This window comes from Balaenoptera musculus, chromosome 8, assembly GCF_009873245.2.
Source record: "Balaenoptera musculus isolate JJ_BM4_2016_0621 chromosome 8, mBalMus1.pri.v3, whole genome shotgun sequence".
Taxonomy (NCBI): Eukaryota; Metazoa; Chordata; class Mammalia; order Artiodactyla; family Balaenopteridae; genus Balaenoptera; species Balaenoptera musculus.
In genome coordinates, this window is record NC_045792.1 from 104,728,970 (window position 1) to 104,754,091 (window position 25,122).

The 25,122-nt window shown below is 42.6% G+C and overlaps 1 long non-coding RNA gene across 2 annotated transcripts in view; it reads left to right on the forward strand.

The window, feature by feature from the left end:
* Window positions 1-25,122, forward strand: part of LOC118898700 — a 29,369-nt gene that overhangs the window by 798 nt on the left and 3,449 nt on the right. Inside the window, exons 2-3 of one of the 2 annotated variants that reach the window (XR_005020803.1) lie at window positions 2,231-2,399; window positions 5,022-5,142. This is a non-coding gene — a long non-coding RNA (uncharacterized LOC118898700). Of the gene's footprint in view, window positions 1-2,230; window positions 2,400-5,021; window positions 5,143-25,122 lie in introns of those variants that run through there. The other variant, XR_005020802.1, reaches the window with a different exon arrangement.

A 25,122-nucleotide genomic window follows, 5' to 3' on the forward strand; every position in this document is an offset into this window, starting at 1 on the left:
ATTACATCTCTTGAGCCTCAGGTTCCTCATTTGCAAAGCTGGGGGTAATGATAGAACCACCTCAGGTTTTTGATGGTTAAATGGAGTAAGTTTTTAGCCTTCCCGTAATAAGCGCTCTCCCAGTCCCAGCCATCAGTTCTGATATTTTCAAAAACATCCCTTAGCCACTGTGAGAACTTTTCTTAACTTTTGGAGTCACGTCCTCTATTTAATTAATTAATTTATTTAGGCTGCACCGTGTCTTAGTTGTGGCATGCAGCGTCTTTAGTTGTGGCATGCGAACTTCTTAGTTGCGACAGGCAGGCAAGATCTAGTTCCCCGACCAGGGATAGAACCGGGGCCCCCTGCATTGGGAGCGCAGAGTCTTACCCACTGGACCACCAGGGAAGTCCCCACTTCCTCTGTTGATGGGCAAATCTGTCCTCCTAGGAAGGATGGTTTCATAGGCTGATTCTGATGGGGAAACCTGAGCCTGCTTACCCAAGGCTGGGTGCTCATGGCCAGGGTATCTCTTCCGTTCAGCTGTAGTCTGGGTTATATCATTACCACACAGCATTAGAAAGAGTGCAAAGCTGGACACCACGTAGTGCAGAAGATACTTTCCTTGCATAAGATACACACAGGATGTGAGCACTTACATGTTATAGTGCAGAAACAGCTGACTATTGAATTATAATATTTACATAATATACCATTTACATAAGACTGTTATACATTTATACAGTTATAAGGGATACATAAGAATCCTATGTTACCTACGTTGAGTTCAAGCTTTGTATTAATTGGGAAAATTCTAATAAGGAGTTTTTAATTAGTGATGAAAATGTATTATTTTTAAATCTGAGAACTCCCAGTAGCTTCACAAACAAGACTTCACTCATCCAACAGCCATCTTTATGTGGAAGCCGTATTCCATGAGTATTATTTGAGCACCTGTTATGCACGTGGTATTTTGGGGGGAACTCCAAAGGATACAAAGATGTATAAGATGATATTTGCCCTCAAGAAACATGGAGTCTAGTAGAGAAGATCAACTATGCATACAAAACACATATAAGTAGAAAGTGACATGTCTTGAGAGAGGTGCAGGTAAGTGTGCTGTGAACATTCAGAGACAGGAGACACCACTGCGAAGTGGCTATATGATGAGAGCCAAGGAGCAGACAGCATTTGTGCTGGGCTGTGAAGGATGTGGAGAATGTGGATATGCTAAGAATTAGGGAAAAGATATTCTGGGCACCCTCCCCACAGTCCTGAGACATGGGGGAGAAATGTCTGTAGATACTGAGCTCTCAGAAGACAGGGACTGGGTTTTGGTCAGTGTTTTTATTCCCAGCTTGGCACATGGATGGCACACAGTAAATAATAGTGAATGAACGGGAGCTGTGAGTTTCCTGCAGAGGGGAAGTGAGATGTGGTCTATTACCCTGAGGCCCTTTTATTAGGCTCACATGCTTCTTACAGCCACTCTTCCAGGGGAAGAATGTGAAGAGGCAGATGATCATGGGGCAAGGGCCATATCTTTGGCATATTTGGTGCAGGACCAGCCAATTGGTAGCAGAGTGAACAGGGTCTCGTGAATGGGTAGGAGGGTTTGTGAGTCTCCTTCCCTGGAACTGAGCTGAACAGCTGCAAGGGGAGGAAAGTACAGCACAGGATCATGAAGCAATCTTGAGGACCAATGATGGACACTCCTTTGGCTGTTGTGGCATTTGTGTCTGTTCTTGGCTTTTCTTTTTCAATGGCCCACTCTTCCCCCGAGACATTTCTCTCCCAGCTGTGACCCAGCTGGGAGTGGGAAACCGTGTGCACCACACCAACAGACTGCCGAGGCCCGCAGCTGCTGCAAAGGAACGAAGCTGGCTTGCAGCACCATCTTCAGGCTGACTTCGAGGCCCTGCCCTTCCACAGGCCTGCCTAGGGCTGAACTTGCGCCAGGAGCTAGCGCTGAAGCAGACCACTCAGAGCAGTTGTCCCATGACCTGGGGGGTGGAGAACTTCCTTAGGAGCTGGGACGGAGCTGGGACTTCAGGAAGGCAGAGCAGAGAAGATTGAAGGCAGAATGGCTTGAGGACAGGGCAAAGCCTCCCAAGTCCTGTTTAGACGTCCCCTCGGACGCTCTGTTGCTCACAGAGGGTGCAGTCATCCTCAGAACAAGGAAGCTGGGGAGAGGTTAAGAGTACAACGAAGGAAGGGATGGGACACAACTGACTGTCTGTTTTGTCCCTAGATGTAGGTTGGTGCAGGACTTCTGGGGGCCACAAGTGCTCCTTTTCTTGGAGATGTGACCCAAGGTGAGCTGTTACAGCCTCTTCCTGGCAGCCTGTGCTCCCACCCCGGAATCCTGCGCTTCTTCTCCGTCCTGCCTCTCCAGTTTGCTTCTACTCCACTGGCTGCAGGTAAGTGCCTGTGGGTGTGTCAGGATTCCTGTGTAGCGAAGTGCCCCGGGAAGCCGTAATTACTGCAGACCTGGTGCAGCTCAGGGCCTGCCGTGGAGGCCTACCTCAGCCTACCTCAGGGGCGCGATGATCCATTGCAATTTACAGCGGCTGGGAAGCCTTATGTTGCGACTTTAACTTTCCCTTCTGAGGGATATGAATTTTTCGGTTTAGGTCAGAGAGCCAGTGGTGGCACTGAGACCAGTCATCTTTCCACTGCCTTGGCTGTCACTAAAGGTGTGCCATCTGCCTCCCAGTAAGGCTAACCTGCAGTTAAACCGGGACTTTCCTTCCTTCCCATTTCAGCCAGATTTCTCTGCCCATTTCCCTCAGTTTGCCAGCCCAGCTTCTCTGTCGCTGGACATATTTGACCAGAGCCTCTCACTCTCACGCCCTTGCTAGTCACTGACTTGTTTCCATGGCAACAGGTCACACCAGAGCTGGTACTTCTCCCCTTACTCTGCCAGGTTTGCTCGTTCCCAGGCAGACGCCCTGGAGAGCTGGCACACTTTAGGGGATTCTGTATCTGGGCTTGAGGACCAAGAATACAAAAGCTGTTTTCCCAGTGGGTAGGGAGGCAAGTTGGCAAAGGCTGCCCAGTGGGATTCCCTGGCCTGGGTCGTGACACCAACCCCCAGCCCCCGGCACCCCTGATGGCAGATCAGTGAGCCTGGGAGGTAGAGCTGGGGAGGCAGGTGTAGCAGGGAGGGTCACCCAGAGCAAGCCCGGGCTAGAGCAAGACCCCACGTGCCAGCCTAACCCAGGCCAGACATAACTGTGGTGGCAGGCGACAGGTTGGGTGAAGGAGGCTGCCCCTCCCTGGAGGCTGGGGCGAGGAGAAGGAGCTGATTATATGCACCCCACATAATTGATCTTCATGCGGCCTGAGAAGGCGTGGAGCTGGGCAGCTGTGCCCAGGGCAGCAGCCACCTGCCTCTGCAGGCCGCGCTCTGCTGTGCAGCTCACCTCTTGGTTTGGTGGACTGACTCCAAGGCCTCTGACTTTCTCCACAGCTTCCACCCTCACTGGTGGCTCAGCTAGCTGCCTCCTCCAGCCCTGTCCACAGTCTGATTGTCTCCGTGTCCTAAATGTTCCTGTGCTAGGCTGAGCTCTGCCTCATCAGAATGTCCACACTCCTGCCAACCTCGAGCTTTTATTTTCTACACAGAAATGGGAAACTGGGAGAGGAGGGCTGAGTGCCATGGGGATAGAGTAAGTGGTTTAGGGGCAACAAATGGAATTATCTGAGGATCGGTGGGATGACTGAGCTGGTAAGCAGAGACCCCCTCCACCAACCCCAGTACTGCTGGGTGTCCTGTATGGCAGGTGGGGCTGGATGGAGCAAGGCCTCCTGGGTCTCCCTGCAGCCAGATATGCTGCAGGTGGTCCCTGCTGCCCCACCCACCACCCTGTGCTGGCCTCCCCCTCAGCCCAGCTCTGTCATCTCTTCCCTCTCTCCCTCCACCCCTGGCCCACCCACACCTGAGCTGCTTAGGAGTGCCGATCTTGGCCTGCATGCTGCAGGACTGGTGCTCTTGGGCAGACACTTGATTCCTCTCCTCTTACTAAGGAAAAAGGACTCTGAAAAGAGGGGAAGTTAGGGCAAGAAGACCAAACTATGTGCAGGCTAAGTAGAAAGGAACCAGGGGAGATGCTGAAGAGACACTACCAGAGAAGGACTCAGGGTACCAGTCAGCTCTAAGGGCCTGCTGGTCCCGGGGATGGGTTGTGGGGCCAGGTGAGGTGGGTCCAGTGGAGAATTCTGGTTCTGATTGGACCCTGTCTGACAGCCTGAGGGCCTGTGAAGGATCCATTTGACAGGAAAGCAGGGATAAAACCAAACCTACTCCTTTTTCTTATAGTTCATGTCTTTGAGCCTTGAGCTGCAAACTAGCCTCTCCTGCTGACTTTCCCATTTCCTGTGTTCTCCGACACCCAGGTGTAAACCTCAGGGTGATAACCCAACGTTTACTCGGTTATCAAATTCTGAAGGTCCTTCACAAAACAGTTGCCTTTTATTCCCACTTCCTCCACCTAGCCCAAGTACCTGCTCCCATGCCTAGACTAATGTAATAGCCTCCTAGCTGTGATGCCCTTTGGTCTGTCCAGGGCATCGTGACTAGATTAATCTTGCAGAAGAATTGCATCACTTCACATGTTACTGCCATGTTTATTGCCTTCCGTGGTGCTCCCTGTTGCTAGCCAGGAACAGTACAGGCTCTCTGTTCTTTAGCTCAGGGCCTTTCCCAGTTTGGCACACAGCCTACCTACCTTTCTGGCTTTATCTCCCAGAACGTCCTAGCATGCACCTTTGACTCAAATCAAACTAGATTACTCAGTGTTTCTTGAAAGCACTTTTTCTTCCTCTTAACCTTTGCTCCTGCTTTTCTCTCTGTCTGGGAGGGTCCTCTCTCACATTCATTTATTCATTTTAAAATATTTATTGAGCACCTTCTTTGTATTTTGAACATCTTCAGTCTTACAGAAAAGTTGAAAGAGTAGTACAATGAACATGTATATAGATTCACCAGTTGTTAACCTTTTGCCACGTTTCTTTCTCTTTTCTCTCTCTTTTTTCCCTAGATCCACTAAAGATAAGTTGCAGGCATTAAGACACTTCACCCCTAAATATTTTGGCCCATATCTCCTAAAAATGAGGACATTTTCTCATGTAACCACAATATCCCTTTTAAAAATTTGTGGTAAAATATACATAACGTGAAATTTACTATTTTAACCATTTTAAGTATACAGTTGTGTTGCATATAGCTGATTCACTTTGTTATACAGCAGAAACTAACACAACATTGTAAAGCAATTATACTCCAATAAAGATGTTAAAAAAACCATGTATACAATTGTGGCATTAAGTACATTCACAGTGTTATGCAACCATCACCACTATCCACTTCCAGAACTTTTTCATCATCCTGAAAAGAAACTGTACCCAGTAAATATCCCATCCTCCCCTGGTAACCTCTCTTCTACTTTCTGTCTCTATGAAGTTTCCTGTTCTAGGTAGTTAATGTAAGTGGAATCATGCAATATTTGTCCTTTTGTGTCTGGCTTATTTCACTTAGCATAATGTCTTCAAGGTTCCTCCATGTTGTAGCATTGTCAGAATTTCATTCCTTTTAAAGGTTGAGTAATATTCTATTGTATGTGTATATCACATTTTGTTTAGCTACTCATCTGTTGATGGACACTTGGGTTGTTTCCACCTTTTGGCTGTTGTGAACAATGCTGCTAGGAGCACGGGTGTGCAAGTATCTGTTTGAGTCCCTGCTTTCAATTCTTTCAGGTATATACCTAGAAGTGGAATTGCTGGGTCATATGCTAAGTCTGTGTTTAACTTTATGAGGAACTGGCAAACTATTTTCCATGGCGACCAAGAAATTTCCCAGTGCAGTATTATTATCTAGACTAATTAGGCCATAATTACATTTCTCCACATAGCCCTAAAATCTAGACTAGTCTTCTTGCCTTTTTGTTTTTCATGACATTGATATTTTTGAAGAATCGAAGCTCGTTTTCTGGTAAAATATCTCAATTTGAATTTCTTTGAATGCTTCCTCACAATTAGATTCAGGTTAAACCTTTTTGCAAGAATACCACATAAGGGACATGCTCTCTCTTGCGTTTTCAATCATTTAATATTGTTTTATCTCATTAGTGTTGATGCTGAACCACTAAGACAACTTACATATAGGGGTACAATGATGGGAAGAAAAGGGGGATAGAAGACAATGGAATCACACCTTTAAATTGCTGACAAAGGGAGAGTTTCAGTCTAGAATTCTATAGCCAATGAAAATATCCTTCAAAATGAAAGAGGAATAAAGACTTTTTCAGAAAAATGAAAGATAAGAGAATTTATTGCCAGCAGACTTGCACTGTGAGAAATGCTAAATGAAGTTATTTAGGCTGAAAGGAAATTTGGAAACTTGGATCTATAGGAAGGAATGAAGAGCACAGAATTGATAATTCTGGGTAATTATAAAAGAATGGCTTTTTTCTTCTCTTAATTTCCATAAAAGACAAATGACTGTTTACAGCAAAAGTAATATAATTGTAAGATGCAGTTTATGACGTATGTAGGAATAAAATATATGATAATAGTACAAAAAATGGGAGAGTAGATTATATTATAGTTTCTTCTTTTGTGAAATGTGGAGTTCAATTACACTGTGAGAAATTAGTGATACATATTTATAATTTCTAGAGCAAGCATTAAAAATAATAAAAAGGTATAGCTAAAATGCAAAGAGATGAAATAAAGTATAATATTAATTATATTTAATATTGAATTATAATGTGTGACAATTATATCTATATTAATAATTAATACTATTACATTTATAATATTAATTATGTATGATATTAATATAAAAATAATATTCAATTCCTCAAAAGAAGTCAGGAAAAGAACTGAGGAACAAAAGAACATAAGGGCAGACCTTCCCTGGTGGCACAGTGGTTAAGAATCCACCTGCCAAAAAAAAAAAAAAAAAAAGAATCCACCTGCCAATGCAGGGGACATGGATTCAATCCCTGGTCCGGGAAGATCCCACATGCCGCGGAGCAACTAAGCCCGTGCTCCACCACTACTGAGCCTGTGCTCTAGAGCCCACGAGCCACAACTACTGAGCCCGTGTGCCACAACTACTGAAGCCTGTGCGCCTAGAGCCCGTGCTCCGCTACGAGAGAAGCCACCGCAATGAGAAGCCCGCGCACTGCAACAAAGAGTAGCCCCCACTCGCGACAACTAGAGAAAGCCTGCGTGCAGCAACGAAGACCCAACGCAGCCAAAAATAAATAAATTAATTAATTTTTAAAATACAATAATAAAAAAAGAACATATGGGGCAAATAGAAAACAAATAGCAAGATGATAGACTTTGTTATGGGTTGAATTGTGTCCCCCACCAAAGCATATATTGAAATCCTGCACCTCCAAATGTGACTTATTTGGAGACAGAGTCTTGTTTTTTTTGTCTTTAAAAATTTATTTTATTTTATTTTTTTGGAGATAGAGTCTTTGTTGTTTTGGGTTTTTTTAAGCTTCATTAAAGATAAACTCCTTTATTTCATGCAGATATACAGATACATATACATATAGATAGATATATAATCTTTTTTCTGATTTTATTTTCTTTTTATTGAAGTATAGTTGATTTACAGTGTTGTGCCAATCTCTGCTGTTATAACAATTTTTTTTTAATACTAATTACAGCTTTATTTTAATAAACCCTGTCCTTGGTTATTATATCCTACTTTTCCAAGGAGATAGAGTCTTTACAGAAGTATTATGTTAAAATGTGGTCATTAGGGTAGACCCTAATCCAATATGACTGGTGTCCTTATAAGAAGAGGAAATTGGGACACAGACATGTACAGAGAGAAAATGATGTGAAGGCACAGGGAGAAGATGGTTGTCTGCAAGCCAGAGACTGAGGCCTGGAATAGATCCTTTCCTCACAGCCCTCAGAAGGAACCAACTCTGCCAACACCGTAATCTCAGACTTCCTGCTTCCAGAACTATGAGTAAATAAATTTCTGTTGTTTAAGCCACCCAATCCATGGTACTTTGTTATGGCAGCCCTTGCAAACTAACACAGACTTAAACCCAACTGTATTAATAATTCCATTAAATAGAAATGCTCCAATTAAAAAACAGAGCTAGTCAGAATAAAAAGTCAAAACCCAACTATAGTTGACCCTTGAACAATGCAGGGGTAAGGGGCACCAACCCTCCCTGCAGTGGAAAATGTGAGTATAACTTTACAGCTGGCCCTCCCTATCCTCAGTTCTGCATCAACGGAATCAACCAACCGATGATCGTTTAGTACTGTAGTACATATTTACTGAAAAAAAATCCGTGTATAAATGGACCCTGCAGTTCAAACCTGTGTTGTTCAACCTGTATATATCTAAAAGAGGTATAATCTTAATATACAGACACAATGTAAAAGGATGAAAAAAGATATCCTATGCACATAGAAAGCTGATATGGCTCCATTAATATTGGACAAAGAAATGTCACGACAAGGAGAATTAGCAGAGAAAAGGAGAGACATTTCATAATCAAAAAAGGGTCAATTGAGGAGGGAAGATATAATCCTAAATGTATATGCACCCAGTAACAGAGCTACAAAAAATGAAATAAAAGCTGACAGAACTGACAAACCTCTTAGATAGCCTCATCCACCAGAGGGCAGACAGCAGAAGCAAGAAGAACTACAATTCTGCAGCCTGTGGAAGGAAAACCACATTCACAGAAAGATAAACAAAATGAAAAGGCAGAGGACTTTGTACCAGATGAAGGAACAAGATAAAACCCCAGAAAAACAACTAAATGACGTGGAGATAGGCAACCTTCCAGAAAAAGAATTCAGAATAATGATAGTGAAGATGATCCAGGACCTCGGAAAAAGAATGGAGGCAAAGATTGAGAAGATGCAAGAAATGTTTAACAAAGACCTAGAAGAATTAAAGAACAAACAAACAGAGATGAACAATACAATAACTGAAATGAAATGAAAAATACACTAGAAGGAATCAATAGCAGAATAACTGAGGCAGAAGAATGGATAAGTGACCTGGAAGACAGAATGGTGGAATTCACTGCTGTGGAACAGAATAAAGAAAAAAGAATGAAAAGAATGAAGACAGCCTAAGAGACCTCTGGGACAACATTAAATGCAACAACATTCACAGTATAGGGGTCGCAGAAGGAGAAGAGAGAGAGAAAGGACCCGAGAAAATATTTGAAGAGATTATAGTCGAAAACTTCCCTAACATGGGAAAGGAAATAGCCACCCAAGTCCAGGAAGCGCAGAGAGTCCCAGGCAGGATAAACCCAAGGAGAAACATGCCGAGACACATAGTAATCAAACTGACAAAAATTAAAGACAAAGAAAAATTATTGAAAGCAACAAGGGAAAAATGACAAATAACATACAAGGGAACTCCCATAAGGTTAACAGCTGATTTCTCAGCAGGAACTCTACAAGCCCGAAGGGAGTGGCATGATACAATTAAAGTGATGAAAGGGAAGAAACTACAACCAAGATTACTCTACCCAACAAGGATCTCATTCAGATTCGATGGAGAAATCAAAAACTTTACAGATAATCAAAAGCTAAGAGAATTCAGCACCACCAAACCAGCTCTACAACAAATGCTAAAGGAACTTCTCTAAGTGGGAAACACAAGAGAAGAAAAAGACCTACAAAAACAAACCCATAACAATTAAGAAAAAGGTAATAGGAACATACATATCGATAATTTCCTTAAACGTGAATGGATTAAATACTCCAACCAAAAGACACAGTCTCACTGAATGGATACAAAAACAAGACCCATATATATGCTGTCTACAAGAGACCCACTTCAGACCTAGGGACACATACAGACTGAAAGTGAGGGGATGGAAAAAGATATTCCATGCAAAAGGAAATCAAAAGAAAGCTGGAGTAGCAATACTCATATCAGATAAAATAGACTTTAAAATAAAGAACGTTACAAGAGACAAGGAAGGACACTACATAATGATCAAGGGGTCAATCCCAGAAGAAGATATAACAATTATAAATATATATGCACCCAACATAGGAGCACCTCAATACATAAGGCAACTGTTAACAGCTATAAAAGAGGAAATCGACAGTAACACAATAATACTGCGGGACTTTAACACCTCACTTACACCAATGGACAGATCATCCAGGCAGAAAATTAATAAGGAAACACAAGCTTTAAATGACACAGTAGACCAGATAGATTTAATTGCTATTTATAAGACATTCCATCCAAAAACAGCAGATTACACTTTCTTCTCAAGTGCACAAGGAACATTCTCCAGGATAGATCACATCTTGGGTCACAAATCAAGCCTCGGTAAATTTAAGAAAATTGAAATCATATCAAGCATCTTTTCCAACCACAACGCCATGAGATTAGAAATCAATTACAGGGGGAAAAAACGTTAAAAACACAAACACGTGGAGGCTAAACAACACGTTACTAAATAACCAAGAGATCACTGAAGAGATCAAAGAGGAAATCAAAAAATACCTAGAGGCAAATGACAATGAAAACATGACGATCCAAAACCTATGGGATGCAGCAAAAGCAGTTCTAAGAAGGAAGTTTATAGCTATACAAGCCTACCTCAAGAAACAAGAAAAATCTGAAATAAACAACCTAACCTTACACCTAAAGGAACTAGAGAAAGAAGAACAAAGAAAACCCAAAGTTAATAGAAGGAAAGAAATCATAAAGATCAGAGCAGAAATAAATGAAATAGAAACAAAGAAAACAATAGCAAAGATCAATAAAACTAAAAGCTGGTTCTTTGAGAAGATAAACAAAATTGATAAGCCTTTAGCCAGACTCATCAAGAAGAAGAGGGAGAGGACTCAAATCAATAAAATTAGAAATGGAAAAGGAGAAGTTACAACGGACACCGCAGAAATACAAAGCATCCTAAGAGACTACTACAAGCAACTCTATGCCACTAAAATGGACAACCTGGAAGAAATGGACAAATTCTTAGAAAGGTATAACCTTCCAAGACTGAACCAGGAAGAAATAGAAAATATGAACAGACCAATCACAAGTAATGAAATTGAAACTGTGATTAAAAATCTTCCAACAAACAAAAGTCCAGGATGAGATAGCTTCACAGGTGAATTCTATCAAACATTTAGAGAAGAGCTAACACCCATCCTTCTCAAACTCTTCCAAAGTATTGCAGAGGAAGGAACACTCCAAACTCATTCTATGAAGCCACCATCACCCTGATACCAAAACCAAAGATACTACAAAAAAAGAAAATTACAGACCAATATCACTGATGAATATAGATGCACAAATCCTCAACAAAATACTAGCAAACAGAATCCAACAACACATTAAAAGGATCATACACCATGATCAAGTGGGATTTATCCCAGGGATGCAAGGATTCTTCAATATATGCAAATCAATCAATGGGATACACCATATTAACAAATTGAAGAATAAAAACCATATGATCATCTCCATAGATGCAGAGAAAGCTTTTGACAAAATTCAACACCCATTTATGATAAAAAATCTCTCCAGAAAGTGGGCATAGAGGGAACCTACCTCAACATAATAAAGGCCATATGTGACAAACCCACAGCAAACATCATTCTCAATGGTGAAAAACTGAAAGCATTTCCTCTAAGATCAGGAACAAGGCAAGGATGTCCACTGTCACCACTATTATTCAGCTTGGTTTTGGAAGTCCTAGCCACGGCAATCAGAAAAGAAAAAGAGATAAAAGGAATACAAATTGGAAAAGAAGAAGTAAAACTGTCACTGTTTGCAGATGACATGATACCATACCTAGAGAATCCTAAAGATTGCCACCAGGAAACTACTAGAGCTAATCAATGAATTTGGTAAAGTTGCAGGATACAAAATTAATGCATAGAAATCTCTTGCATTCCTATACACTAACAACAAAAGATCAGAAAGAGAAATTAAGGAAACAATCCCATTCACCCTTGCAACAAAAAGAATAAAATACCTAGGAATAAACCTACCTAAGGAGGCAAAAGACCTGTACTCAGAAAACTATAAGACACTGATGAAAGAAATCAAAGATGACACAAACAGATGGAGAGATATACCATGTTCTTGGATTGGAAGAATCAATAGTGTGAAAATGACTATACTACCCAAAGCAATCTACAGATTCAGTGCAATCCCTATCAAATTACCAGTGGCATTTTTTACAGAACTAGAACAAAAAAATCTTAAAATTTGTATGGAGACACAAAAGACCCCGAATAGCCAAAGCAGTCTTGAGGGGGAAAAAAAGGAGCTGGAGGAATCAGACTCCCTGACTTCAGACTATACTACAAAGTACAGTAATCAAGACAATATGGTACTGGCACAAAAACAGAAATATAGATCAATGGAACAGGATAGAATGCCCAGAGATAAACCCACGCACCTATGGTCAACTAATCTATGACAAAAGAGGCAAGGATATACAATGGAGAAAAGACAGTCTCTTCAATAAGTGGTGCTGGGAAAACTGGACAGCTACATGTAGAAGAATGAAATTAGAACAATCCCTAACACCATACACAAAAATAAACTCAAAATAGATTAGAGACCTAAATGTAAGACCAGACACTATAAAACGCTTAGAGGAAAACATAGGAAGAACACTCTTTGACATTAATCACAGCAAGATCTTTTTTGATCCACCTCCTAGAGTAATGGAAATAAAAACAAAAATAAACAAATGGGACCTAATGAAACTCCAAAGCTTTTGCAAAGCAAAGGAAACTACAAACAAGACGAAAAGACAGCGGTCAGAATGGGAGAAAATATTTGCAAACGAATCAACGGACAAAGGATTAATCTCCAAAATATATAAACTGCTCATGGAGCTCAATATTAAAAAAACAAACAACCCAATCAAAAAATGGGCAGAAGGGCTTCCCTGGTGGCGCAGTGGTTAGGAATCCACCTGCCAATGCAGGGGACACGGGTTCAAGCCCTGGTCCAGGAAGATCCCACATGCCGCAGAGCAACTAAGCCCATGCGCCACAACTACTGAGCCTGCGCTCTAGAACCCGTGAGCCACAACTACCGAGCCTGCGTGCCACAACTACTGAAGCCCGCGTGCCTAGAGCCCATGCTCCACAACAAGAGAAGCCACCACAATGAGAAGCAACAAAGAGTAGCCCCTGCTCGCCGCAACTAGAGAAAGCCCTCATGCAGCAACGAAGACCCAACGCAGCCAAAAATAATAAATAAATAAAATAAATAAATTTACTAAAAAAAATAAATGGGCAGAAAACCTAAATAGACATTTCTTCAAAGAAGACATACAGATGGCCAAGAAGCACATGAAAAGCTGCTCAACATCACTAATTATTCGAGAAACGCAAATCAAAACTACAGTGAGGTATCACCTCACACCGGTTAGAATGGGCATCATCAGAAAATCTACAAACAACAAATGCTGGAGAGGGTGTGGGGAAAAGGGAGCCCTCTTGCACTGTTGGTGGGAATGTAAATTGATACAGCCACTATGGAGAACAGTATGGAGGTTCCTTAAAAAACTAAAAATAGGGCTTCCCTGGTGGCACAGTGGTTGAGAATCTGCCTGCTAGTGCAGGGGACACGGGTTCGAGCCCTGGTCTGGGAAGATCCCACATGCCGTGGAGCAACTGGGCCCGTGAGCCACAGCTGCTGAGCCTGCGCGTCTGGAGCCTGTGCTCCGCAACAAGAGAGGCCACGATAGTGAGAGGCCCGCGCACCGCGATGAAGAGTGGCCCCCGTTTGCCACAACTAGAGAAAGCCCTAGCACAGAAACGAAGACCCAACATAGCAATCAATCAATAAAATAAAAAAAAAAAAGTGTTTAAAAAAAAAAACAAAAAACTAAAAATATAATTACCATATGACCCAGCAATCCCACTACTGGGCATATACCCAGAGAAAACCATAATTCAAAAAGACACATGCACCCCAATGTTCATTGCAGCACTGTTTACAATAGCCTGGTCATGGAAGCAACCTAAATGCCCGTCGACAGACGAATGGATAAAGAAGATGTGGTACATATATACAATGGAGTATTACTCAGCCATAAAAAGGAATGAAATTGGGTCATTTGTAGAGACGTGGGTGGATCTAGAGACTGTCACACAGAGTGAAGTCAGAAAGAGAAAAACAAATATCGTATATTAACGCATATATGTGGAACCTAGAAAAATGGTACAGATGAACCGGTTTGCAGGGCAGAAATAGAGATACAGATGTAGAGAACAAATATATGGACACCAAGGGGGGAAAGCGGCAGGGGGTGGGGGGGTGGGGGGATGAATTGGGAGATTGGGATTGACATGTATACACTGATGTGTATAAAATGGATGACTAATAAGAACCTGCTGTATAAAAAATAAATAAAATAAAATAAAATAAAAAGCTGACAGAACTAAAGGGAAAAAACAGACAAATGCACACTTACAGTCAGAGATTTGAAAACTCCTCTACTGATAATTGATAGAACATCTAGGCAAAAAAGCAATAGGATTTAGAAAATCAGAACAATACAATCAACCAACTTGATATAATTGACATTAAAGAAACTCCACCCCATAATTGCAGAATAAATGCAGAACTTTTTTTTTTCAAGTACACATGGAATATTCACTAAGCTAGATTATATCCTGGGCCATAAGATAAATCTCAATAAATTTCAAAAGATGAAAATCTCATAGAATATGCTCTCTAATCACAATGGAATTAAATTAGAAAAAAAAAATCTAGAAAATCCACAGATGTTTAGAAATTAAAGAACGTATTTCTGTATAACTAATGAGTCAAAGAAGAAAACAAATGGAATTAGATAATATTTTAAACTGAACAATAATGAAAGCACAGCATATCAAAATTTGTGTAGTGCAGCTAAAACTTAGAGAGGGACTTTCCTGGTGGCACAGAGGTTAAGAATCCGCCTGCCAATGCAGGGGACACGGGTTGGAGCCCTGGGCTGGGAAGATCCCACATGCCAAGGAGCAGCTAAGCCCATGCACCACAACTACTGAGCCTGCGCTCTAGAGCCCCTGTGCCACAACTACTGAAGCCCGCATGCCTAGAGCCCGTGCTCCGCAACAAGAGAAGACAATGCAGTGAGAAGCCCACACACTGCAACGAAGAGTAGCCCCTGCTCTCCGCAACTAGAGAAAGCCCACGCGCAGCAACAAAGACCCAACATAGCCAAAAATAAATAAATAATTAATTTTAAAAAGGTACTTAGAGGAAAATGTATAACTTTAAATGCCCATATCAGAAAAAAAACAAAGGTTTAAAATCAATATTCTACATTTCTACCTTAAGAAGCCAGAAAAAGGGACTTCCCTGGTGGTACAGTGGTTAAGAACCCACCTGCCAATGCAGGGGACACGGTTCGATCCCTGGTCTGGGAAGATCCCACATGCTGCGGAGCAGCTAAGCCCGTGCGCCACAATTACTGAGCCTGCGCTCTACAGCCCGCGAGTCACAACTACTGAGCCTGCGTGCCACAACTACTGAAGCCCACGCGCCTAGATCCCGTGCTCCGCAACAAGAGAAGCCACTGCAATGAGAAGCCAGTGCACTGCAATGAAGAGTAGCCCCCGCTCGCCACAACTAGAGAAAGTTCGCATGCAGCAACGAAGACCCAACGCAGCCAAAATAGATAAATTAAAAAAAAAAAAAGCTAGAAAAAGTTTGGTGGTGTCTCAAAAAGTTAAACAGAATTACCATATGATCCATCAATCCTACTCCTAAATATATACCCCACATATGTTCATATAAAAAGTTATACATGGATGTTCATAGCAACATTAGTCATATCGCCAAAAAGTAGAAACAACTCAAATGTCCACCAACTAATGAATGGATAAACAAGATATGATATATCCACACAATGGAATACTATTCAGCCATAAAAAGGAATGAAGTAATTACAACATGTATGATTCTTGAAAACCTTATGCTAAGTGAAAGAAGCCAGACACAAAAGTCCACATATTGTGTGATTCCATTTACATGAAATATTCAGAAAGGCAAATCCATGGAGACAGAAAGTAGACTAGTGGTTGGCGGGGGAAACTGGGACTGACAGATAATAGAGTAATGGAAATGTTCTGGAATTAGATGGTGGCAGTGATTGCACAACATAGTGAATATACTAAAAACCATTGAATTGTACACTTTTAAATGGTGGATTTTATGTTCTGTGAATACTATCTCAAAAATAAAATAAAATAAATTAGTAAAAGACCAAGTTAAACCCAAAGGAAGGAAGAGATAGTGAAGAGCAGAAATTAATGCTCTTCACTCATGCTTTTGTATAGAAAATATACAAAGAACAGAGAAAGTTAGCAAAGCCAAAAGTTGGTTCTTTGAAAATGTTAATAAAGTGATAAACCCCTAGTAAGACTGATTAAGGAAAAAAAGAAGGAAGATACAAATTACCAATTATCAGGGACAAAAGAGTGAAAATTAATTCAAAATAGATCTTAGATCTAAAGTAAAAACTAAAACAATAAAACATCTAGAAAAAAGCATAGGAGAAGATATTTATTACTTTGGGGTAAGTAAATATTTCTTAAGATATAAAAAGCACTAACCATAAAAGAAAATATTGATAAATCAAATTTCATCAAATTAAAAACTTTGGTTCTTCAAAAGACGCTATTAAGAAAATGAAAAAGCAAGCTACAGACTGGGAGAAAATATTCACAATACATATATTTAACAAAAGTCATGTATCCAGAATATATAAACAAGTTTTACCACTCAATAATAAGAAGCCAAATAACCTGATGTTAAAATGGACAAAATATTTGAAAAGACACTTCACCAAAGGAAATATACAAATGGCAAATAAATCCATGAAAGATGCTCAACATTAGGAAAATGCAAATTAAAACCACAATGGATGGCTAGTGGGAAGCTGCTGCATAGCACAGGGAGATCAGCTCGGTGCTTTGTGATGACCTAGAAGGGTGGGATTGGGAGGGTGGGAGGGAGGCTCAAGAGAGAGGGGATATAGGGATATATGTATACATATAGCTGATTCACTTTGTTGTACAGCAGAAACTAACACAACATTGTAAAGCATTTATACTCCATTAAAGATGTGAGAAAAAAAACCCACAATGACGTACCACTTTACACTCATTAAATGGTTAGAATTCAAAAGACTAACAATAACAAGTGCTGGTAGGATATGGGGCAACAAAAACTTTCGTGCATTGCTGATGGGAATGTAAAATGGTAGAACCACTTTGATGATGGCATAGTTGTCAGTCCTCAATAAAAAGATCTTTAAATAATCAAAAAAAAAAAAAAAGTAGAACCACTTTGGAAAACAGATAAGCAGTTTCTTGTAAAATTGAATGTATATTATGTTACACCTTCCAGCAATTCAACTCCCTGGCATCTACACAAGATAAATGAAAATAAATGCCTTCACAAAGACTTGTACCTAAATATTCATAACAGCTTGATTCATTAGAGTCCAAAACTAGAAATAACCCAAATATTCATCAACTGATAAATGGATAACTACATTTTAGTATATCCATACAATGGAATATTACTCAGCAACAAAGATGAGTGAAGTGCTGATATACAACAACATGAATGGATCTCATAGACGCTATACTGAGTGAAATAAGTCAGATATGCTGAATGGTGGCATTTGTATGAGTTCTAGAACAGGCAAAACAAATCTTTGATTATAGGAATCAAATCGCCTAGGATGGGAGAGGAGGGAGAGATTGGATGCAAAGGAGAGTGAGGGAACTTTCTGAGCTGATGGAAATGTTCTAGATCTTAATTGGGTTGGTAGTTACACTGATGTATAACTATTATTTTGGTGGCATGGCCAGAATAAATAAATAAAATAAGATCTGTAGTTTTGTTGTAGATAAATGATACTTCAAAAAGTTAATATTAAAAGAAATCAGCATACTGATACCTCCAATTCAAATCCAGCACTTCAGGACTCTTCCTCACCTTCCCCCATTCCTTTTTTTTTTTTGGCCCCTCCTCGCGGCTTGTGGGATCTTAGTTCCCCGACCAGGGATCGAACCCGTATACCCGGCAGTGGAAGCGTGGGGTCCTAACCACTGGACTGCCAGGGAATTCCCCCATTCCATATTTTATCTCCCTTTTTTCACAGTGCAATCTCTGGTTCCCAACATTTATGTTTATTCATTATTTTCTATTTTTAATACAAAAACAGCAAAACAGTTGTAGAATTAGTACACCAATACTATCATCAACAACAAACCTACTAAGTAAAGTTCAAGTTTTTTTGTGTGTGTGGTTCTTTTGTTCTTACGAAGTCCATGAACTGTGTTCAAAATTTACTTGAATCCTTATATTCTTTTTCTGTGAGGTTATATTATTAATTTGACATACAGTTGGATTGATTTGTTACCATTTATATTCAATTTTAGGATTTTTGAAAATCTCTTTCTATATATTTTTGAATATGTAAAATGTTTATGTGGTTCAAGAGCTGAAACTATATAAGAAAATATGCTTAGAGAAATATCCTTCCTATCCTGTCTCATCCACTCCATTCTTACCTACCCCCAATAGTAACCATTTTATTCGTTTCTAGTTTACTCTTCCCAGTGTTCCCTTTTTCAAATATATATCTCATTTCCCCTTCTTTCTTACACAAAGGTAGTATACTACATACTTAACAATTTGTCCTGGTAATCACTCCATATCAACTAATGGAAATCTTCCTCATTTTAAAAAATGGCTACACAGTATTCCCTTGGGTGGGTTTATTTAATCCGTGGACAAGAATTTAGGGTGTTTCCAATATTCTGCTTTTACAAATAATGCCACAGTGAATACACTTATGCATATGTTGTTTTATGTTTGTGGAAGTGAATTTTCAGGGTAAGTTCCTAGCAGTGGGATTGCTGGGTCAAAAGTAAATGCTGTCATCTTATCAGTGCCACCAATTCCCCTCCATAGAGGCTGTGCCATTCTGTACTCCTGCATGTTTCCCCCAAGCCTTGCCAACAGAGTGTACTGTCCAAATGTTTTAGCATTTGCCAATCTTATTTGGAGTGAAGTTGCGCATCTTTTCATGTATTTAAGGGTAGACTGGAAACTCTTTAAGGTTTGGGACCCAAGCCATATATTCCACATACTACTCACAGTAACAGATGCCCCATCTGCATTTGTTAGATGAATAAATGAATGAACTGGTTGGACTTACACTGGACTCATCATGTTTGCACTCTTGTGAAACCTGTCCCTGTGACAAGTTGACTCTTGTCCCAGTGTAGGGCAGTGCCAGGTGCCTGGCAGAGGTCTAGTAGAAAAGGAGATGGGCCTTCTAGAGGGAGTGAGTCCTGGACCTTCCCACTGCCAGGACTCCACCATACAGACAGGTAGAAGACCCTTTTCTCCCAGTGGAATATAGTAAAAAGAGTGCAGCATCATGAGTGCAGAGATATGCACAAAGCCATCGCAGTGCATGATACAATAACCCTTTTACCCTAGTGGTATTGTTTCTATTATTTTTAATACTTGTTAAATAAGTGCATCAACATGGATACGGTGAGACTTTTTTTCTTATTAATTGATTAAATAGGTAATATAGTTACATAGTTCAAAGTTTAAAAGTCTTAGTCAATGAAAAATTTCCCCTCATTCCTATTTCCAAGCCACCAAGTTACCTTCCTCTCAAAGGCAACTGGTGGTATCAAGTTCTTGGGTGTCCTTTCAGAGATACTGTATGCATGAAACAAGTGAATACACACCTTTTAACCTAAATTATAGCAGAGAGTGCACAGTGTTCTGTAAATCCTTTTTTTCCCACTTAACTGTATATTTCACAGATCATCCCATTCTGCGCCAATACATAAAGAGCTTCCTCAAACTTTTTCACAGCACAGCATCCATCATTTACTACAACTTACATTCTGGTTGCCTTACTGAGAGACATTTAGGCTATTTATAGTCTTTGCTATTACAAACAGTGCTATAATGTTATTTTATACATACAAGGGTACCTGTAGGATACATTTCTACGTAGGAACTGAAAGGGATATGTGCATTTGTAATTTTGATAAATAATGCCAAATTGGTGTCTTTGGGATTGTACCAGTTTACACGCCAGTATTGTGGGAGGTAATGTAGAATCCTGGGCAGCCATGCTCTTGAGAGCATGTAGAAAAGTTGGCTGGATTCTCCTCCACACTCTGGATAGGATGACTGTCTCCACTCTCATGTGAGAGGACCTCAGATAAACGCTCGGCAGGCTGGCCCAGTGGCGGCACAGGCTTCAAAATAGGAATGGAACAGGATCCTGCTTCTGAAGTTGACAGACAGCCTTGATGCCTTCCTTGACGAGAAGGCTCTAGGAAAAGATGGCTCCTGCCGTCAAGGCCACACAACCCCCAGATGTGACTTAGATGGAGACCAGATTTCACTGGAGTTTAGGACTGACCTTCACAACTGGTACATAAATGATTCTCACAGGCTGGACAGGACCGACCAATCCAACAGTAGGTGTGAGTGAAGTGGGAAGGTTCTTTCAGCTTTGAGTGCTTCCTACGTAGCAACCCCTGTGCTAGTTGCACTGGTGACAAGGATAAAACACTCTCCAGCAGTGGAGACAATGAAACGTATTGTTGCAGCAATGTGACATGCTATAACAAAATATAACCAGGTTACCACAGGATGCAGAGGAGGAGTCCCTAAGCTCTTCTTAGGGAAAGCTGCAAGGAGAGAACAGCATGCCATCCAGGTGGGACTCACAGGACAGGAGCCGTCGGAACCTCTTGGCGAGGTGAGGGAGGCTTCCGCCCCGTAGGAGGTCTCTAGGAAATGCCTTTTCCTTCAAGAGACAAAGGACTGAAGTAGGACTCAAGAGTTACCAAGGACCTTGTCCACCTTGTGGAAGCCGCTACTCATCCTTAAATACTGAGCTAAAGGGCCGTTTTCAGGAAGTCTGAGTTCCCAGAGTCCATCTTACACCCATCTTGTGGCAGTGTTTAAAATTCTCTTATACATCTTTTCTGACTCTCTCTCGCACTACAGTAAGCTCTTGAAACTTAGGGACCAGGGTTCTGATTTGCCTGTGCTGTGACCGGCACAAAGTTGTTTTCTAGATTAGGACTCAGGTGGATGAACTGGAGACCTACATGCCGAGAAAGCTAGCAATCATGTTGAGGATCCCCTAAGTCCTGGAGGTGGTGTTAACCCAAATTCGCTCAAGCTGGCACTGCTGTGGCTTCCATCTACTTCTAGACTAATTCAGAAATGTCTTCCTTTCCCTGTTTACTCGAGTTTCTTGGTAAATTAGCTCCTTAAGCCCTCACGCTACTAGTGAGTTTGTCAGAGTTTGAGGGTGGATAAATGTTGCCACACCTGAGTCAATAAAGAATGAATCAGTGTGCCCCTCTTTGATGGGTGTGGCATGGTAGATACTATGACAGCTGAGATGCCAGCGAGAATTACAAAACAAGGACAGAGGGAAGCAGGAAATGTGGGGACCGAATTAGGGTGAGCCATCCTGTACCTTTCCACCTCCTCCTAATGAGATCTTCCTTGATGTCTCGGCACCATCACACCAGCCACTACCACTTGTGAAGCTCTCAGGAACCTCCCGGACACTACAGCGACTCTCCTGCCACTCTGACACTCTCCCCTCTTCTTTGCTGGTCTTCTTCCACCTTCTTCTAGAGAGAATTTTCCCAAGTGCCATCTTTGGTCCTATCTTTACACCCTCTCCCTGTCTCCCTTTCCTCTCTCAGAGAACTCATCCATGGTCATGGGCTCAAATGTCTGCTCCTGGCAGGTGATTCCCCTCTGTCCCCTGGATTCCACGCTCTTCTCTGACCTTGCTGCTGGACTTCACCTCTGGGTTTCCATTGCCTACTAGATGTTTCCATTTGGATGTCCTGTCGTCATCTCAAACTAAACATGCATGAAATCAAGCCTGTCTTCCCCTCCCAGTTTCCATTTTTTTCTGCCCATGGCACCAGCATTCTCTCACCCACCCAAGCTCAAAACCTGAGTCATATTGGACGGCTCCTCCCCATCCTTCCTTCCCAAACGCAAGTCTTGCCAACTTCCTTTGCAACCTCTCGTATAGCTCTTTGTCCTTTGCATTGTCTGCTAATCTAGGTCTCAGCACCCATGTTTTGAATATTTTATAGCTTCCTACTTGGCCTTCCTGCCTGCAGTTTCTTCCCCGTCTAGTCTGGTCAGACAGATTCTCCAGAATGATTATTTTTATCCTGTCTCTCTCCTGCTCAAAAACCTTCAGGCACTCTCATCACCAGCGATGAGTCCAAACTCCGTTGTCTCAGGCTCAAGAACCTGTGTTTGTTCCGGCCACCTCACTCGTGTTATCCCACATGATATGAGTGCAGGCTCTGGAGCGGGACCCTGGGATCAAATCCTATTTATTCTCCTCAGTCACATGCTACGTGATCCTGGGCAAGTACTTAACCTCTCTGTGCCTGAATTTCCTCTCTAAATTGCTTTATAAAATGTTTATAATCGTTTCTAGGATTGCTGTGAGGATAAAAGGCACTTAGGACAGTGCTGGATACATAGCAAGCACCGAAACGCTAGCTTTGGGTTGCGCTGATTTTTGTAGAGCAAGTGCTGCAGTCTGCACACATCTCCCCTGGGCACACACACCCACCTCTCCTCACTGCCTTTGCTCAGTCCCTCAGTCTAGAATGTTTTTCTCTGTCTGCTGACTCTTACTCACCCTTCAAGGGCCACTGACCTCCCATTTCCTCCCAACACACGCTTGTTTGGTGCTTTCTGCAGTGCAGCTCAGCCTCGGCTGGGTGGTAGTGGGCGTGTCGCGGTATATGAAACCAGCCATAGGCCACACAGGAACGCATCTTCCTGGGGTTCATTTTACTTGGTAAATAAGTTCAGCCATTTTTACGTTACAGCAACTACTCCACACACGTCATGGAGTAGAATGCAAAATTGGCCAAAAAGAAAACACACAACTACTAAGAATATTCAGAGTGGCCCTGGTGGCGAGTGTGCATTCATTCTGCAGTGGAAAGGTCTAAGAAGCAGGGGCCTGGTGGGTTGAGGGGCCAGGCGTGATGAGGTAAGGCGAGGGCCATGCCAACGTGGCAGTCCTGTGCTCAGGGCCCTTGCAGTGAGGGTCCCTTCAACACTCTCTCCTTCCTGAGAACTCCGTGTCTATACCTTCCTACTTGCCCCAAGGTAGCACTTGTAGTACATTGCTTTTTAACTTTCCACATGGGTGAGTCTTATCTCTTCGATGCCACCCTAAACACCTGGAGCGCAGGTGTGGGTGGGAATGTAGGTGTGGGGTAACACAGTGGGAAGACAGACCCGGGTGGGCCCCGGTGCTCACGGATGAAGCAGGGCACTTTCCCTCTCAGCCTCGGTTTCCTTATCTGTGAGAGTGGATAATACTCACCTAATGAGATTGTTCTGAGCAGTCAACTAGACAGTGTGAAGTGCAGCAGATGGCATGGGTTGGCGCTCAGTAAACATTAGATCCCTCCCAGCGTACCAGGCTGTCAGCAGACATCTGATTCTCGAATGTTCCCACCCCCAACCGTGTCCTCCTACCTGCATCTACTCCCATGTCCTCTGCCTCCCTTCCTGTCACAGTGGATGCTCCGGTCTAAGTCCACACTCTTCCTTGTGTCCTAGTCCTGGCCCTTCTCACCTCCACAAAGACTCCCTGTCAGATCACCCTCCTCACCGGGTCATTATGCTGTACTATCACTCTACCTAAAACAAAAGACGAGACAGAACAACAAATCAAAACGGTTCCTTGATCCCACACCCTCTCTAGTGGCCACTCGTTTCTCTGCTCCCTTTACAGTGAAAGGTCTCTGGAAGGATCAGCATGCTCCCCGTTTCCACTTGCCCTGCCCTCCCTCTGAGCCCGCTCCAGGCCCGCTCCCATCCCCATCACCCCGTGGGAGCTGCTCGTTTCCTGTGACCGCCACGTTGCCGAGTCCAGTGTGCTCTTCTTCTCAGGCTTCATTTTACCAGCCTCTCAGAAGCATCTGAGACTTTGACCCTCTGCCCAGGCTTCCCAGGCCCTACCCTCTCCTGACTTCTCTCCAGTCTGGCCCCTCCTCCGTCTCCTTGCTCAGGCCTTCTCCTCCCTTGCCTCTAAGCATAGAAGCCTCAGGGCTGTCCTCGGACCACTCCTCGCCTCTAACTGTACTCACTCAGGTAATCTCATCCCCAAACACGGGTTTAAATGCCACGTAAAAGATGCCCCAATTTATATCTCAAACCCAGAGCTCTCCCTAGAATTCCAGACTTGCATGTCCACTGCCTACTCCCCAGCTTGGATGTGTCACAGACCTCAAATCTGAACTCTTAATTCCCCGCCCCACCCTCCCCTTCCCGCAATCTTTCCCATCTTAGTAATGGGAACTCTGCTCTTCCAGTTGCTCAAGCCAAACCTTTGGAGTTATCCTTGGCTCCTCTCTCTGAAACCCCACAGCCAACTGATCAGCAAGTCCTGTCAGTTAGTTCTCCCTTCAAAATACAGAAAGAAAAGAATCTGGTCACTTCTTACCGCCTCCATCTCCCACGTGGAGCTAAATCACCATCACCTCTCACGAGGCCAACTCCAGTAGCCTCCTGAGTGGTTTCATTGCCTCTTCTTTCCCCAAACCCACAATCTGTTTTCTACCAACAGCCAAAGTAATGCTTTCAAGACGTAAGATTGATTGTCATTTATTGGCTTAAGACCACCAGTGTCTTCCTCTCTCACTCAGGATAAAATCCAGGTTCCTCGTCCCGGTCCGCAAAGCCCTGTGGGACCAACCTGCTACCTCTCTGGCCTCATTTGCCCCCCCCCACTTCCTCGCTCCCTCTGCCCGGCCCCTGGCCTCCGTGCTGCCCCTGGACCGGGCTGGAAACACTCCTGCCTTGGGGAGGGTGTGCTTCTTGTCCCTTCGGCCTGCCCGATGCCACCCTGTCGGAGAGCCTCCCCTGACCAACCTCTTCAGCACGCTTGGCATGCTCTGACCTCTCACCCTAGTTTTGCCCAGCGCTTACCACCGCCTGACATAATATTTACGTGTCTGTTGTCGTCCATCTCCTCACCACTAACAGCCCAGAGGAGCTCT